General features: G+C 42.8%; 1 protein-coding gene and 1 long non-coding RNA gene across 2 annotated transcripts in view; one reads left to right on the forward strand and one right to left on the reverse strand.

Annotated features, from left to right (window-relative positions):
* The window catches only part of Gda (guanine deaminase), a 680,631-nt gene that overhangs the window by 293,520 nt on the left and 371,677 nt on the right, over positions 1 to 15,434 (forward strand). The window lies entirely within an intron of this gene.
* Positions 6,806 to 14,276, reverse strand: LOC127689134 (uncharacterized). The gene is made up of 3 exons (XR_007978842.1): positions 13,365 to 14,276; positions 12,917 to 13,101; positions 6,806 to 7,869 (listed from the first exon to the last, which is right to left on the reverse strand). It is a non-coding gene; the product is annotated as an uncharacterized LOC127689134 (long non-coding RNA).

The raw sequence follows: 15,434 nt of genomic DNA on the forward strand, positions 1-15,434 counted from the left end.
ACACTGATAAGTATCTTACTTACAAATAAATTTTATTATGTATAAGTAATCAAAAACAACATAAAAATGAACTATCTGGGCTACTTAAAAATTGCAAGCATCACTCCTCTTCCCTGTGACCCTAATTAAATGATGTTATTTAGAAAAATAACATGGCAGCTGTGTGGGTTTTGGAGCCTGGGAAGATAGCTCAGTGAGTCAAGTAGTTGTCATGGATGCATAAAGATCTGATTCAATGCTCAGAACCAGCATGGCCTGGTGACCTCAGAGATAGGGTAGGAAAGACAGTAGGAACGTTGTGGCTTACTGGTCAGTCAGTGCAGCCTGATTGATGAGCTGTGGGCCAGTGAGAGACTTTGTGTCAGTAACAAGGTGGACCTGCTACTGAGAAACAATATCTGAGGTTGTCCTCTGGCCTCCAAACATATGCGCAAGCTCACCACCCTGCCTACACACACACACACACACACACATACACACACACACATAAAACCCCTACTGTCATGTGAGATATTCCCAAACACAGCTGAATACAGAGTTTAATAAAGTGGATTATGAATGTGTGAAACATGTTGACCCTGATAGAGTAGCAGCCAAGTACTATGGGGCCCCAGTGCATTATCATGGCCAGGACAGACAGCAGGTGGACTACAAGAACATTTCAAGCACATGATGCCACTGACTGCACCATGACATTGGGCTGGATCTCGTGGAGAGCTTAGAGCATGCTGGAAAATGAAGGCTGCACAATGCTGTTTTAATGAAGACAACTGTTTGCAGAGGCTTAGTCCCCTTGAGAAGTTACAAAGGTGCCTATTGGAAGCAGAGAGTGGCCTGTGGGAGGGAGGGAGACAGACATCACTGCTTTGCATCACGTTAGAAACCTTGGGCATCTGCCCTTCAGTGAGGCGCCTGAAAGATGAGAAAGGGGAATGCTGCCTGAGTCATTAAAAGATGACACAGCCTTGTCTAAGCTCTGATAACACTTCAAGTAGAGTGATAGCAATTAGGAATTGTCTTGGCTCAGTGTCAAAGGCCATTTCTAAATCACTGATTTTAAATAGCAACCAGTATCACATAGTCATCCGTAGAAATGTAAAAACATGCTATTATGAGACACAATTATAAGGAATTGGTGGATCAGGTTGGTTGATTGATGGAGCCAATTATGCACACTAGTTTGGTTATTGATTGCCATCTGCCTTTCAAGGTCATCCTCAACTGCAGAGTGAGTGAGAGGCCAGCCTCTCTTCAAATAAAAAGCTTCAAACAGAAATGTTTAATGTATCAACTAAAAACTAATTTTACTTCCTCAACTATCTTGTATATTTCCTTTTAAGAGGCCAAGGGACACCAAAAAGTACAAATGAAAATGAATTTATATCTAAAAACTAGTAAGACAGAATCCCTCGAGAAGCCCGCACACAGGTGTGTCCTACACCTTCCCAGCATGCTTCTGGTTGAATTGACCCCTGAGCATAAATCTGAGTAAATCCCCATCTTCATAACCTCTAACTCTGTTTCAGAAGGAGAGAGAGAGAGATAGACAGAGGGAGACAGAGAGAGACAAAGAAAGACAAAGAGATAGAGATAAAAAGAAGTATTTTAGTCTCTTGAAAGAACTCTGATTCTGTTATTGTTGATTATGTGCTGACTTGACTGTAAGGTTTGTTATTTTATGCTTGATTTGAACCTTAAGCTGTTTGATATAAATTTGACTGGAAATGATTTAAAAATAAATACCGGTCTATGGTTTAGAATGATAATAAAAGTGTCTGGGGTCGTGGCTCAATAGGAGAGAAGCTTTCCAGCATGTGGAAGGGCCTGAGTTTGCTTCTCAGAACCATAAAGGCAGATAAAGGGCTGGAAGGATGGCTCAGTGGTTAGGAGCACTGGTTGTTCTTCCAGAACACCTGGGAGCAATTCCTAGCAACCATGTGTCACTGTCTATAACTAGTAACCTAGTAACTGTCTATAACTCTGATTCCAGAGGATCTGGCCCCCTCACACAGACATACATGCAGGTAAAAACACCAATGTACATTAAAAAAAGAATAAATAATTTTTTAAAGGTAGATAGACAGGCAGGCAGACAGACAGACAAGCAGGCAGGCAGGCAGGCAGGTAGGTAGGTAGATGGATAAGTATACAGACAGATAGACAAAACATAAAATGAACCCCTGAACCAGGTGTGGTAGCACATAACATTAATGTCAACCCTCAGGAGGCAGCCGCAGGCAGATCTCTGAATTTTAAGACAGCTTGGCCTACAAAGTGAGTTCCCAGGATACACAGAGAAACCGAATCTCAAAAAAAAGAAAAGAGACGTAGAGAAAACCTGAGCTACATAATCAAATAATGGGTATTAGTGGCTATTTAAAATTTTTAAATATTAAATAAGAAGATGCCGCACATCAAATATTCAAGATTTTTAGTCAAAAATCAGCTGTGGCATAACATCCCTCAGGAGGCAGAAGTATAAACTGTAGGTCTGCCAAGGCTGCCTACTGAGTTCCAGGCCAGGAAAGCAAAGCTGGTGTCACACAGCTTCAAAGAAACAGATCAAGGTTAAAAAAAGAAAGAAAGAAAGAAAGAAGGAAGGAAGGAAGGAAGGAAGGAAGGAAGGAAGGAAGGAAGGAAGGAAGGAAGGAAAGAAAGAAAGAAAGAAAGAAAGAAAGAAAGAAAGAAAGAAAGAAAGAAAGAAAGAAAGAAAGAAAGAAAGAAAACAAGTTCAAGACTCATCAAAGGTTATACTGACATATATTATATAAACATACATTGTCTACATTCTTTGGCCACCTTTCTGTTACAAATACGCTTTTTTCATTGAGAATGTCATATGTATCGATATAATCCCTCCCTTCCCCTCATCCCTCCCCTTCAATATCTCTCCTATCCCTTCCTCCTCCTCCTATTCCCCACAGTTTCTTGGTTTTGTTTTTCCCCACTAAGTCCACTTAGTTTTGCCTATGTGTGTTTGAGTGTAGGGCCATCTGCTGGAGCTGGGATAGCCTCTCAGGGACTATTCTCAGCAGATAACTCTCTCCACCTCTCACGGCATCCATCAGTTGCCAACGGCACCTTGGCTGGTGGTGGGACTTCCTAACCACCTCGGCATCCATGCAGAGACATCGTCTAGACGAATCTTGTACATGCAGTTGCAGCCAGTGTGAGTTAGCACACGTGACTGCCCCTGGTCCAGAAATCCTGGTTGGCTGTAAGTCATCCTCTGCCCCTGGCTCTAGCAATCCTATATCCTCTCTTCCCGGACGGACGATTCCTTATCAGTTGGGAGCGGGGCATGTGATACAGCTGTCTCCTTGAAGCAGAGGAAGTCTCTTACTATCTGCACACTGACCTGTGGTGGGCTCTGTATTAATCATCATCTATCATAATATAGAGGGTTAAGAGACGTGTTCTGGTAAACATTTGAGAGCTGATTTAATGCTATTTAGCTAAGCACAAAGTAGTAGGTTTATTTGATGACTTGCGTTCATTGCCAATAAAATATCTTTGATGTTCTTTTGAAAAATACTTTATGATTACTGTTAAGCTTCATAAATGATTAACTTTATTCATCATAATTAAAATTCCCAAAAGGGAATTATTGTATTTCATATTGCCATGAAAACTTGCATCATTAAACTGTAGATTAGTGTATGCTATTTTCTACTCAAAATTCAAGTGAATACTATAGGAAACAAACAAATAAAAGCTGTCAGGAAAATATTTGCTGTTATAAGGATATGATTTAGTGAATACTCAGCTAGCAGTTGTTTTTTCTAGGAATGGCTCCACTCTACCAGCAGAGGGCACCCTGTGCACACAGGGCCAGCAGCCTAAATTCATTAGCATCTTACTACTTGGCTGTCTCCAAAGGAATAGTGAATGCAGCCAGCCTGTGGAGATCAAAGCTACTTAGCCTGTTCCTACACAATTCTGCGAGGCCTTGAGATTTTGTAAGACATCTGTCAGCATCAGTCTAAGAGCGCCTGAGTACAGCCCTGGTCCAAATGAGAACCAGACTGTCATGATTAATGGCTGTTTGGGGACACTCCCTTCAACTCATCGTCCAGAGATGAGTGGGAGACGAGCTAACAAAAATAAGACCGTTCTGTTTCTATCCTGCTAGAACCAACTCTGCCATCACTTTGTATGAAGAAAATCACGTGCAATTTGGAATCTTAACTTTGGGTTTTGGTTTTTCTTGGAGTAGAGCATAGTCCAGGCTGGTTTCACAAACCTCTTCCTCCATCTCCTAAGGAGGACCTCATTCATCCTCCGCATTTATTACACATGTTCAATATAAGAGTTATTCATATATAGTTTCTATTTTCTCTCTCCACAAAAGGTAGTTCTTGGAAAGGGGAAATGGAGAAAGAATATTCTAGATACTTATAGAACCATGGGCGGGATAGAGAGTTCAGTGGTTAAGGACATTGGCTGCTCTTGCAGAAGACCCAAGTCCAGCATACCCCAAAACTGCTTACAGTCTACTGTAACTCCAGGGCATCTAATGTTCTCTGATGGAGCATGCACGCACACCGCATATGCATATACATATTGCATAATCAAAAGTATTTTAAAAACCTTTTTAAAATGAAATATAAAGAAATGACGCCAATATCTCACACTGTCAGGAAGAAGAAGGAAGGGAACTATGGCTGTGAAAAGACACTTTTCAAAACAATGTTTGCCTTTCTATTAGCCCTGCCAATGGCAAATTATTAGCCAGATTTGACATCTTCTGCCTTGACTATATTATCAAAAAGCAGAAATAGAATCAGACATTCTTTAACTTGGAAGGCATTGACAACTGCTACATTTTTTTCCATTGCACCCTGTGAGGGTGCAATGTTTGGATGGTCTGAATGACTGCTAAGCTGGCATCAGAATCCAGACCCATTAACCCAGCACACCTTGTCTCTCACAACACGTGGCCTTGAACTAAACCTTTAGCTATTACACTGACATCAGAGTAAAGTCTTTTTTAACTCAAGAACAACCACAATATCAAAACAAAAATAAAATGATGTAAGACCAGTGACAAAGCAAGTGCTTAGCCTCTGTGAAGCACTAGGCACAAAACCCAACATCATGACCCCATGAGGAGCCTGGAGGAGCTAAGGCAGGAGGATCCCAGATTTCAGGCCAACCTGGGCAATTACGTAGTTTGAGACCAAATTTGAACTTTTTTATACTTTGCTTTTCTCATTTTATTCATAAATAGACATTTTAAATGTACATAATGTCAGATCAAATTATGTGTTTTAGTTGTAAATAGTGTTCCTCAAAATATTATTATGAAATATAATGGTATTGGGGGGCAGCAGTAGAGGGGGCACCTGGCAGGCCCATGCCAAGACGCTCCCTAAGAAATCATATCATGCCATTGACCTGGTGTAATGGGGCTTTATTGGGGACAGGAGGAAAGTGAGGACCTGGAGAAGAGACAGTAGATGCAGACAGATGGTAACAGAGCCCTGGGGGCAGAGAAGGACAGAAGTGAGGGGAGAGAGAGAGAGAAGGGGGCAGGACCACAGGAGCACAGAGAGAGGGAACCAGAGTGACAAGCAGTCCTTTCCTCTGCTGCCCACACCTGGCAGCAGTGGGTAATGTAGCAGTGAGAATGTAAGCCGTTGCTAGGTCCCTGGGAGGAGTCTAGCAGGATCACCTATAAACTAAGGGACACACTTAAAAATTCAGAAATATGGCTCATGTCTTTTTGTAAAAGTTACTTTTATTGGTAATAAGGGAGATGAATATTAAAGAATGTTGTACATATTCAGGAAAATGTTATAATGAAACCTATTATTTTGTATAACTAGCATACACTAGTAAAAAATTTAAAAGTCACTTTGCAAATATACCAAGAAAACCAAATTTGGAAAACATTAAACATGTTAGCAACAACTAATTTTTTTAAGTTTGTTCTGCGTAAGTCATCTTGCCCAGTGTCATCACAGGTAAAGCAACGACAAGAAAGTCGTGAGCACCTCACACTGGTGGAAGAGTTACACTCATCTCATGTTGTAGTTTGAGTGGAAACAGCCCCCAATAGGGTCATATATATGAATGCTTGGTCCCCAACTATCTGGGAAGGTGAAAAGAAATTCATTCCAAAATACATCTAGGTTATGAAACAGACCGCTACAGTACAACAGTACATGTCCATTTTGTCAAAATATTGTGCCAAGAAGGCATTTGTCTTGTCTTTCCTGACAGATTCCCAGAAACCACCGGAATCAATCAATGCTGGAAATAATGATTATCATTGCTGCAAAAGGCTGGGACTGCCTTTTCTTCTGACAAAGAACATGTGTGTGTGTGTGTGTGTGTGTGTGTGTGTGTGTGTAGGTTTGTAAAGAGAGAGAGAAAGAGGAAGAGAGAGGATGAGAAGGAGAGGGAGGGAGGGAGAGGGAGAAGGAAGAGAGGGACAGGGAAAGACTGGGATTGTTCCAGAATAGAACAATACCAGCTGAGTCCAGAATGGTATCATCAGTTTTCAGTATGATTTACAAAAGAAGAAGAAGAAGAAGAGGAGGAGGAGGAGGAGGAGGAGGAGGAGGAGGAGGAGGAGGAGGAGGAGGAGGAGGAGGAAGAGGAGGAGGAAGAGGAACAACAAGAACAACAAGAACAACAAGAACAACAACAAGAACAACAAGAACAACAAGAAGAAAAAGAACAAGAACAAGAGGAAGAGGAGGAGGAGGAGGAAGAGGAGGAAGAGGAGGAGGAGGAGGAGGAGGAGGAGGAGAAGAAGAAGAAGAAGAAGAAGAAGAAGAAGAAGAAGAAGAAGAAGAAGAAGAAGAAGAAGAAGAAGAAGAAGTTGCAATTTTTTGTTGTCCTTTTATTTGTTTTTTCGAGACAGGATTCTCTCTGGCTGCCCTGGATCTTTCTCTGTTGGTTAGGCTGGCCTCAGAGATCTGCCTGACTCTGCCTGAGTGCTGGGATTAAAGGCCTGGACTCCACCACTGCCAGCTCTTTGTTGTTGTGTGTGTGTGTGTTTGTTTTGTTGTTTTGTTTTTAAGATTACAATTTTTAAAAAAAGATCTATTTACTATTTAATACAAGTACACTGTAGCTGTCTTCAGACACACCAGAAGAGGGCATTGGATCTCATTATGGATGGTTGTGAGCCACCATGTGGTTGCTGGGAATTGAACTCAGGACCTTTGGAAGAGCAGTCAGGGCTCTTAACCACTGAGCCATCTCTCCAGCCCCAGATTACAATTTTTAAAAGAGCTCAATCTGTCTTTCTTTTAAGAAGGAAAGACTTCTCTTGTCTCACAGGGTATCGTTGCTCTTGGGGAAGGCACCTACCTCATCAGGAATGGCTTACAGCTGTGATAGCAAGAGTGGGGGGCTTGAGCTGTCTTTACACAGATACAAACACGGCTTCATGTTCACGGACCTCTGGAACTAAGGGACGGTAGCTGTGGTGGTCGACAATAAATGATCCGACACTCTCAGTCTTCACGTTTCATATTGGCAGAGATTTGAAAAGAGAATTTCCCATGCTGGCAAGAGACATTTGTTCTACGTTACACTATTGGCAAGGATATAAATCTGTATTTGCTTTCTGGAAAATTGTTTGGCATTGAATCACAAGTTTAAAGGTAGAAGCTAGTCATTGTGACCTCTGATGTGACAATGTTGCTTCTAAGAGCTTGCCTGTGATGGGGCTGGGGAGATGGCTCAGTAGAGCACTTGCTGCACAAGACATAAGGAGCCAAGCGGAGATTCCCAGCACCCACAGAGGAAGCCAGGTGTGACGGTGTGCATCCGTAACTGCAAAGCTTCAGGTCAAAGATAGGTGGAAGCTTACAGTCTAGCAGAAACAGCAAGATCCTGATCCAGTGAGAGATCCTGTTTCAAAAAATGAGGTAGTGAATCCGTTGAGGAAGACATCTAGATATCAGAAAGATCTGGTCCGGTGTGAGCCCCCATGTGCTAGTACATCTATAACACACACACACACACACACACACACACAAATAACACACATGCATAACGCACATGCAGATAGAAAGAGATTTCAACTATGAAAGCAATCAGAATTAAAGAAAAGGGATTAAAATAAATAATCACTATTTATTTATAACAACGTACACACATCAAATAAATAATAATTTAATACATAAATAATCAACAACAGGGAGCTGGCATTTGCTAGGCATGGTAGAGGTTGTCTGTAAGCCCACCACTTCAAATGAAAGGCAATGGGATTAGGAGTTCAAGGTTATCTCAGTTTGCATATTGAGGTCCAGTCTTCAAAAGCCAAAATGGAACTAGCAATGACGGTGTTAGGTCTATGGTCCCAATACTTGGATGTGAAAGCAGGAGCATCAGGAGTTCAAGGTCATCCTTGGCTCCTTAAAGAGTTTGTGATTAGTGTGGGCAACTCGAGATCCTATTTCCAAAACAATAATAACAAAATAATTCCAAATGTCTAGGATGTAGCTCAGTTGGTAGAGCCCTTACCTAGCATAAATGAATCCCTGGGTTCAATGTCCACTTCCACATAAAACTATACATGGAGGTACAGGCCAGGCCTGAAGTACCAGCATGCAGGAAATGGAGGTAGGAGGATCAGAAGGTCAAGTTTATCCTCCCTCCGCTATGTAGCTGGCCGAGGCTGCTTAAGATACAGTCTCAGGGGGAAGGGGAAGAAAATAAATATAAAACAATAGAAGATTAAGCAAGTTATATTGCAATATGAAAATAGACTGAAATAATTGCAGCTGCCGAATGCTTTATCACTGAGACTTAGAGGCACGTGGAAATGTGCGTAATGCATTCCATAGAGAAAGACTTCACACATAGAAAATGCATGTAAGTAGTTATCATTTGAAGGATGGGGATGGTATAGTCTACCACTGAGGTACAAACCAGACCCTGGCCCCGTGTGTGTGTGTGTGTGTGTGTGTGTGTGTGTGTGTGTCTATACACTTTTAAAGAAATACAAACAATACATTAAAAAGGCTTCACAGTAGCTCTCCTTGGTAATGTGATGAGATGGTATTTATTTCTATTCTGTATTCCTCTGTGCCGTGCAACATTTTTATAATTGACGTGTAGTATATTGGTCAAAGGATAAATACTTACATGGATATAGCTTTATGAAACCTGTTACTTCACTGTGTGTGTGTGTGTGTGTGTGCCTTTTACACTTACTCTTAGACAAAAGCCAATAAGTGCAATATGTGGATATTTTTTAAGTCAAGCCTTTCTAAGTGACTCTCCAAATGTGACAAGGGCATGTTTCAGAGAACGTATGTAACAGTACAAAGGGCTGTTCCTGACACTTCCTACTGCCGTTGTACATGAAACCTGTGTCAGCCGCAAGCACATGCACCCTTAACGCTGAGGCTAAACACAGGCTTCCTTCTCCTATCCGCTGTAATCCAAGCGGAAGCACCTGGGAGGGCTGGCCCAAAGCCACACTACGTCCTCCAACACTCTGTGAGAACCACAGGAAGGCCAACTCCTCACAGAACAGGCAGATGGCGGAACTTCCTCTTGGCTCCATGCATCCAGCCATATTGGTGCAGGCACAACTGAAAAAGGCAAGCAGGTTCCCCAGGGCCAAGTGACATGAGTTTTCTCTCAGGGGGTGCTGGGCCAGGCCAGCTGGCATAGCCGACTAAGTCCCAGCCTGTTTCAAGGAAGATAATGGACAGATATGGAAAGAGTCGAAGCTGAAGGACTCGGGGTTGGGGAGAGTACGAGCCTGGCTGTGAGAGCTGAGAAGCCTCGGGAAATGCCCATTGTTCAAGAAGCAAAGGAAGCTCTGTGCTGAGGAGGAGCCTGGGCCCCTTCTAATCTTAGTGACTGCTACAATAGAATTGAGAGTGGGGTAGGGAGTACATAAATGAGCTGTGGAGTTGCTTCTAGCCTTCACAGCATAGACAGAAATTTATAATGAAGATATACAATATACATTTCAGTTAATAAAAATGACCCATGGCGAGGTGAGGCTAGTTAAGTCCATCACTGTGCCTCTTCACAGTACTGTGGAGTTTCTAATCCGGTGGTTCTCAACCTGTGGGCCAAGAGACCTTGGAGGGTTGAACAGCCCTTTCACAGGGATCATCTAAGACCATCAGCAAACAGACACTTAGATTACAATTCACAACCGTAGGAAAATTACTGTTGTGAAGGAGCAGTAAAAATAATTTTGTGGTTTGGGGTCACCGCAACATGAGGAACTGAATTTACGGATTGCAGCGTTAGGAGGGTTGCAAACCACTGCTCTGATAGGTACCATGATCCTCTATACCACTTATTTAAGAGGATACTTGCCACCCAGGTTTGGTTTTCTCTGTTGCTAGAGAAGTTTCCCATCTCATGGCCAGTGGCCAGCCAGGGTTTCCTCTGGAAGACATATATATTTGGCTAAAAGCATTACTCCAGTGAGTCTGCACACTATTTTCCAACAAGTTGGTCTTTAAAGATGATTTAAGTCATCTTATCTAAAGTTTCATTCTATTCAAAATAGGAATAATAACAGGCTCCACTTTCCTGGTGTTACTGTAGAGACAAAAATCCCTGAAGTCCTCCAGTTCACCTCTCAGTATGCTATTGGAATTTATTTTAATAAAGAAGATATTAAAATGCTAGCTTAGACAAAACACAGAATGTTAAAATGTTAGATTTGGAAGGCACCTTAGACATCATCTTTATTTAAACCATCGTATTTTTCATAAAAATATCATAACTCACAGAAGTTGACTAGCATGCAAGGACCCATAAGAACACCCCATCCTCCTCCTCCTCTCCATCCCCACCCTCCTTCTCTCCATCCCCATCCTCCTCCTCTCCATCCCCACCCTCCTCCTCTTCTCCATCCCCACCCTCCTCCTCCTCTCCATCCACATCCTCCTCCTCTCTATCCCCACCCGCCTCCTCTCCATCCCCATCCTCCTCCTCTCCATCCCCATCCTCCTCCTCTCCATCCCTATCCTCCTTCTTTTCCTCCCCACCCTCCTCCTCTCCCTCCCCACCCTCCTGGACTCTCCCTCCCCACCCCTCTCAATGTTACTTATATCAATTCTCTTTTTCTGTATACTGTTGATTAATAGAAAACATACTTTTCTGAAAACCAAAATAAAAATATTTTGCAAGTGATCTGGAAATTATTTCTGCCATTTATATTACTGTGAATACATTAGTTGCCATTTATAAACATCTAACTGCCATTTCAGATCGTCTTTCCAAGATGAACTTGGCATTTGGCTAAACAGCCCAGCTGACCCTTGCCACAGCTCACCTAACCCAAGACTGAGTCAGAAAACTCAATTTTTGCTCCTTGGAATATAGGAGCCCAGCCTACTTTGTTACGTTTAACTTCTCTTGTCACGTTTAGCTAGTCTGAAGAAAACAATTATAAGTTTAGACAAGCCATATGTGTTTCATCCATTCCAATGACATAAAACATATTTTTTAGAAATTAAAACTGGATGTGCGATGGTGTCTGGCAGGTATCAAGAAAACAGAGGGAACTCAAAAAGACAGGTACTGTGTGGCCTCACACATGAGGAATCTAAGGCCCTTGATCTTGCAGAGGCTGCCAGTGGAATAATTAGTGGGCACCAAAGACCAAGCAGGGAAGGGCAAGGGGGATGGATAGATATGGGGTCATCATGCACAGCGTAGAAAAAAGGGGCGCTCTTCAGTTGCAGTGGGGTGACTATGGTGGACATGTACACATATATTTCAAAATAACAAGACCCAGAGTGGTGGTGCATGTGTTTAATCCTAGCATTCCAGAAGCAGAGTCGGGTGGAGCACCATGAGTTTGAGGCCAGCCTGGTTTACACAGTGAGGTCCAGTAAAGTCAGAGCGACTTAGAACGACCTTGTCTCACCATGCAGCTGTGGCCCATGCCTCTCTAAATTTGGGGCTAGCCTGGTCTACAGATTGAGTTCCAGAACTGTCAGGGATACACAGATAAACCCTGTCTCAGAGAGAGAGGAGAAAGAGAGAAGAAAGAAAAAGAAAACAAAAACAAACAAAAAGCCCTGTGTCAAAAAAAATTACTTCTAATAAAAAAATATTAACTACAAAGATTTTGACAGTTGTTAGCATGAAGAAATGAAAACTAGGGGCCAGCAGTTGAGAGCACTGACTGCTCTTTCAGAGGTCCTGAGTTCAATTCCCAGCAACCACATGGTGGCTCACAACCATCTCTAATGGGATCTGATGCCCTCTTTCTAGTACATCTGAAAACAGTGACAGTGTACTCATATACATAAAATAAATAATTCTGAAAGAAAGGAAACATATTTAGAACAACAGACATGCTAATTAACTGGATTGAATCATTTCTATATGGATTCATGTATCAAGTTATAATGAATAAACAAGTATCATTATTTGTATCAATAAAATAATTAAGACTTGGCAGTGTAGGCTTAGAAGACTAGCTTTTAAGGAGACGTAGGGAGGAAGATTGTTATTCAGGGGAGGCCTGGGGGACAGACTAAGTTTAAGACTAGCTGCATAATATAGAGAAACTCAGTTCCAAAAAAAAGGGGCTAAATAGACAGAGGTAGAGTGCTTGCACAAAGTTCTGAGTTAGATTCTCATTTCCACAAATAATAACAATAATAATAATAATAATAATAATGATAATGATAATGATAAGCTCTGGCTGTCTTGGAACTCACTCTGTAGACTAGGCTGGCCTCGAACTCAGAAATTGTCCTGCCTCTGCCTCCTAGGTGCTGGGATTAAAGGCCTGCGCTACCACTGCTCAGCTTTAATAAAACTTTTTTTAAAAAAATAAGTAAAAATAATAGCGATGATAAGGAGAAATGGAACAAAGGAGAGAAGAAGGTTGCTGATGTTTCTCTGGCTGTTTTTAGGGGGCTAGGGAAACACCCAGTCCTCCCAATAGCCTGGTTAGTCATACCTCACGATCCCCATCCCAGGTGAAGCCACTGGCAGTCAGAGGGCAGCTTGCCTGACTTCAGACAGCCAGGAAGTGACGGAGCTGGAATTTGAACCCAGGCCCGTGTGTTGCCAAACTGCTTCCTTTAAGTAACGCTTGCTCCAGCTCGTGCTAGCCATGACATCTCGCTGATAGAGAAGCTCCTACTATCAAAAGAGAAAAATCGAAAAATCATTACATAGTGGTCCTACAACCGGACAGGTATTCGGAGACAAGAAATCCTGTATGGAATTCACTAAAATGTGTCCAGCGTCTAGTAAGTGTTACCGACGCACTCGAGTTGAGCCCCAGACTCCTCGGAAATAGCGGGAGATCGCAGGCTTCAATGCCACCTGGCTGCCCTGTTTTCTGTGTTTCAGACAAGCCAGCTTCCCTTCCTCCCACCTCCCCCTCCAAGAGCAGGGCTTACACTTGGGCACCAGGACCCCGACTGTCAACATGGCTGTCCTGTACTATCGATTCCGACCCTTACATTGTCAGAAAGGAGATTGACTCTTGACAAACAGAAGAAGAATCATCCCTGCTTTATTTGCATAAAGGCTTGCCTCTAAGTTCAGCTTCTTTATGACGGGTCAGCTCCTCTTTCCTGGCCTTTCTGGGAGTAGAGATCGTGTGCGCTCTTTGCTGGCTTTCCCTCAAAGTGTTTTTCCAGTCCACTTACAGTTGGGAACAGATGTAGATGCTGGCCTGCTCCCAAAACCCTGCAGCTAACTCCTGACTCTACCGTTCCCCACAGACCGAGCAGGGCTGAAGTAGAAAATGACTTCAACCCGTGGCTCAATCTGCATCACTCACTGCCAATCCCGTTCCAGCCCAAAGGAGCCTAGAAGTCCTCTCTCCTCAGTTCGTGCTGAGCGAGCGCGTACAGGGTGCACCACAGTTCGGTGATTTAAGGCTTCTTTCTCCCTCCTCTGGCCCAACACCCTGATTCTAACAGCAGAAGGGGGGAAAAAAAGCTTTGGAAAACCGGAGACACACAATCGATCAAGATTATCTGGCCTTGGCTACCATGCAAATGACCATGAGCTCAGACAGAAAATAAAGTGGGTCTTTTAAAAAGTAAGTGCTTCAGGCCGGAGAGACCGCTCAGCCTTCAAGAATGCATCCTCTTGCAGAGGAATCAAGTTCAGTTCTCCAATACCCATATCACACAGCTCACAACAGCCTGTGACTCCAACTTCAGGGGATCCCACACGCCCTGTTCACCTCCTCCGGCACTTCCACTCACGGGCACCTACATATGCAAACTTAAAATTAAAAAAAAAATCCTAAAAAGGAAAAAGAAGAAAGTAACTGGGGATCATTGAAAGGCAAAGTTAAAGCGCGGGGGCATGGGTAGTAGGGTGGGAGCAGAGGAACAAATACAGTGTAACTTTGAGTCACTCGCATGTGCTAATGTCAGCTGGGTCATTTCCGCATCACTGACAAATACAGGAAACTGTCCTGTGTTGATAAAAAGCAGATGAGAGGACAGCTATCTCTAACTCGGTCCTTTATTCCAGTAAAGCCACAGCCGAAAACCCGCTGCGGCAGCAGAGACATAGAGGGACCGGATAGCATCTTCACAGCCCTCAGTACTGGGAACAACTTGTGCCGCTCACCATCCTCCGGTCTGCAGAGCTGAACATCTTCGCTGCGTATTAAACAGATGCATCCTGTGCTGACCTTTGGGCAAATCTGAGCGCTCAGGAATCTACCCGTGGTCTTCTTTTCTACTTGTTCCAGTAAATTGAGGCTCTGGCATTCCCTCAAACAACCATGCTGGTCTCATCACTTATTCACTCACTAAGTGTTTGATCACCAGTCATGAATCAAGCACTGTCCTGGGCACAGGGAACAAAAGAGACCAGAACTAGGAAGACTAGGAGGCATGAGACCAGCCAATTCATTCTTTATGGGAAGATTTTAAGAATCTTCATCAGCCTAGGAGTCATTTGGAGCTTGCCAGTAATATTTCAAAGTGACAATGCCTTTCTGCTGATAACATAGCTTTTTCCACTCCAAGAATTTTTTTTTTTAAGTTACAGAATTTACAGCCCAGAATGCTAGGAAAGCAATGAAAACCTGGTGAGTTGAAAAGAGTCATTTACTGCTCCCCTAAAGTGTGGGCAGACTGACGTGAAGACTCCAGGGGGCATTCTCTCCAAGGTGCGTAGAGTGCTAACCTCTCAGATGTGTCAGTTATAGATGTACCTTGTTAGTTCTTGTTATTAATATTTGACGAACTTTTACACATTAGCACAAAGGATTAGAACACATTAATTCTCTGACCAGGAGGTATAAACAAAATAAATAATAATTGTTCTTTTAGAAGGTCCACTAGGCTGACATGCTGTTTTTATAGAGAAGGAGACAGCTTTGTAAGAAGCAGAGGGAACAGCATTAAAGGTGGACACCGGTCAAGAGAAGGACCTGGTAGGATGAGGGACTGTAACAAAGATGGTGCCTGAATGTCAGGATCTCGTCGCAAAGGAGAAAA

The sequence above is a fragment of the Apodemus sylvaticus genome, chromosome 1, assembly GCF_947179515.1.
Source record: "Apodemus sylvaticus chromosome 1, mApoSyl1.1, whole genome shotgun sequence".
Classification (NCBI taxonomy): Eukaryota; Metazoa; Chordata; class Mammalia; order Rodentia; family Muridae; genus Apodemus; species Apodemus sylvaticus.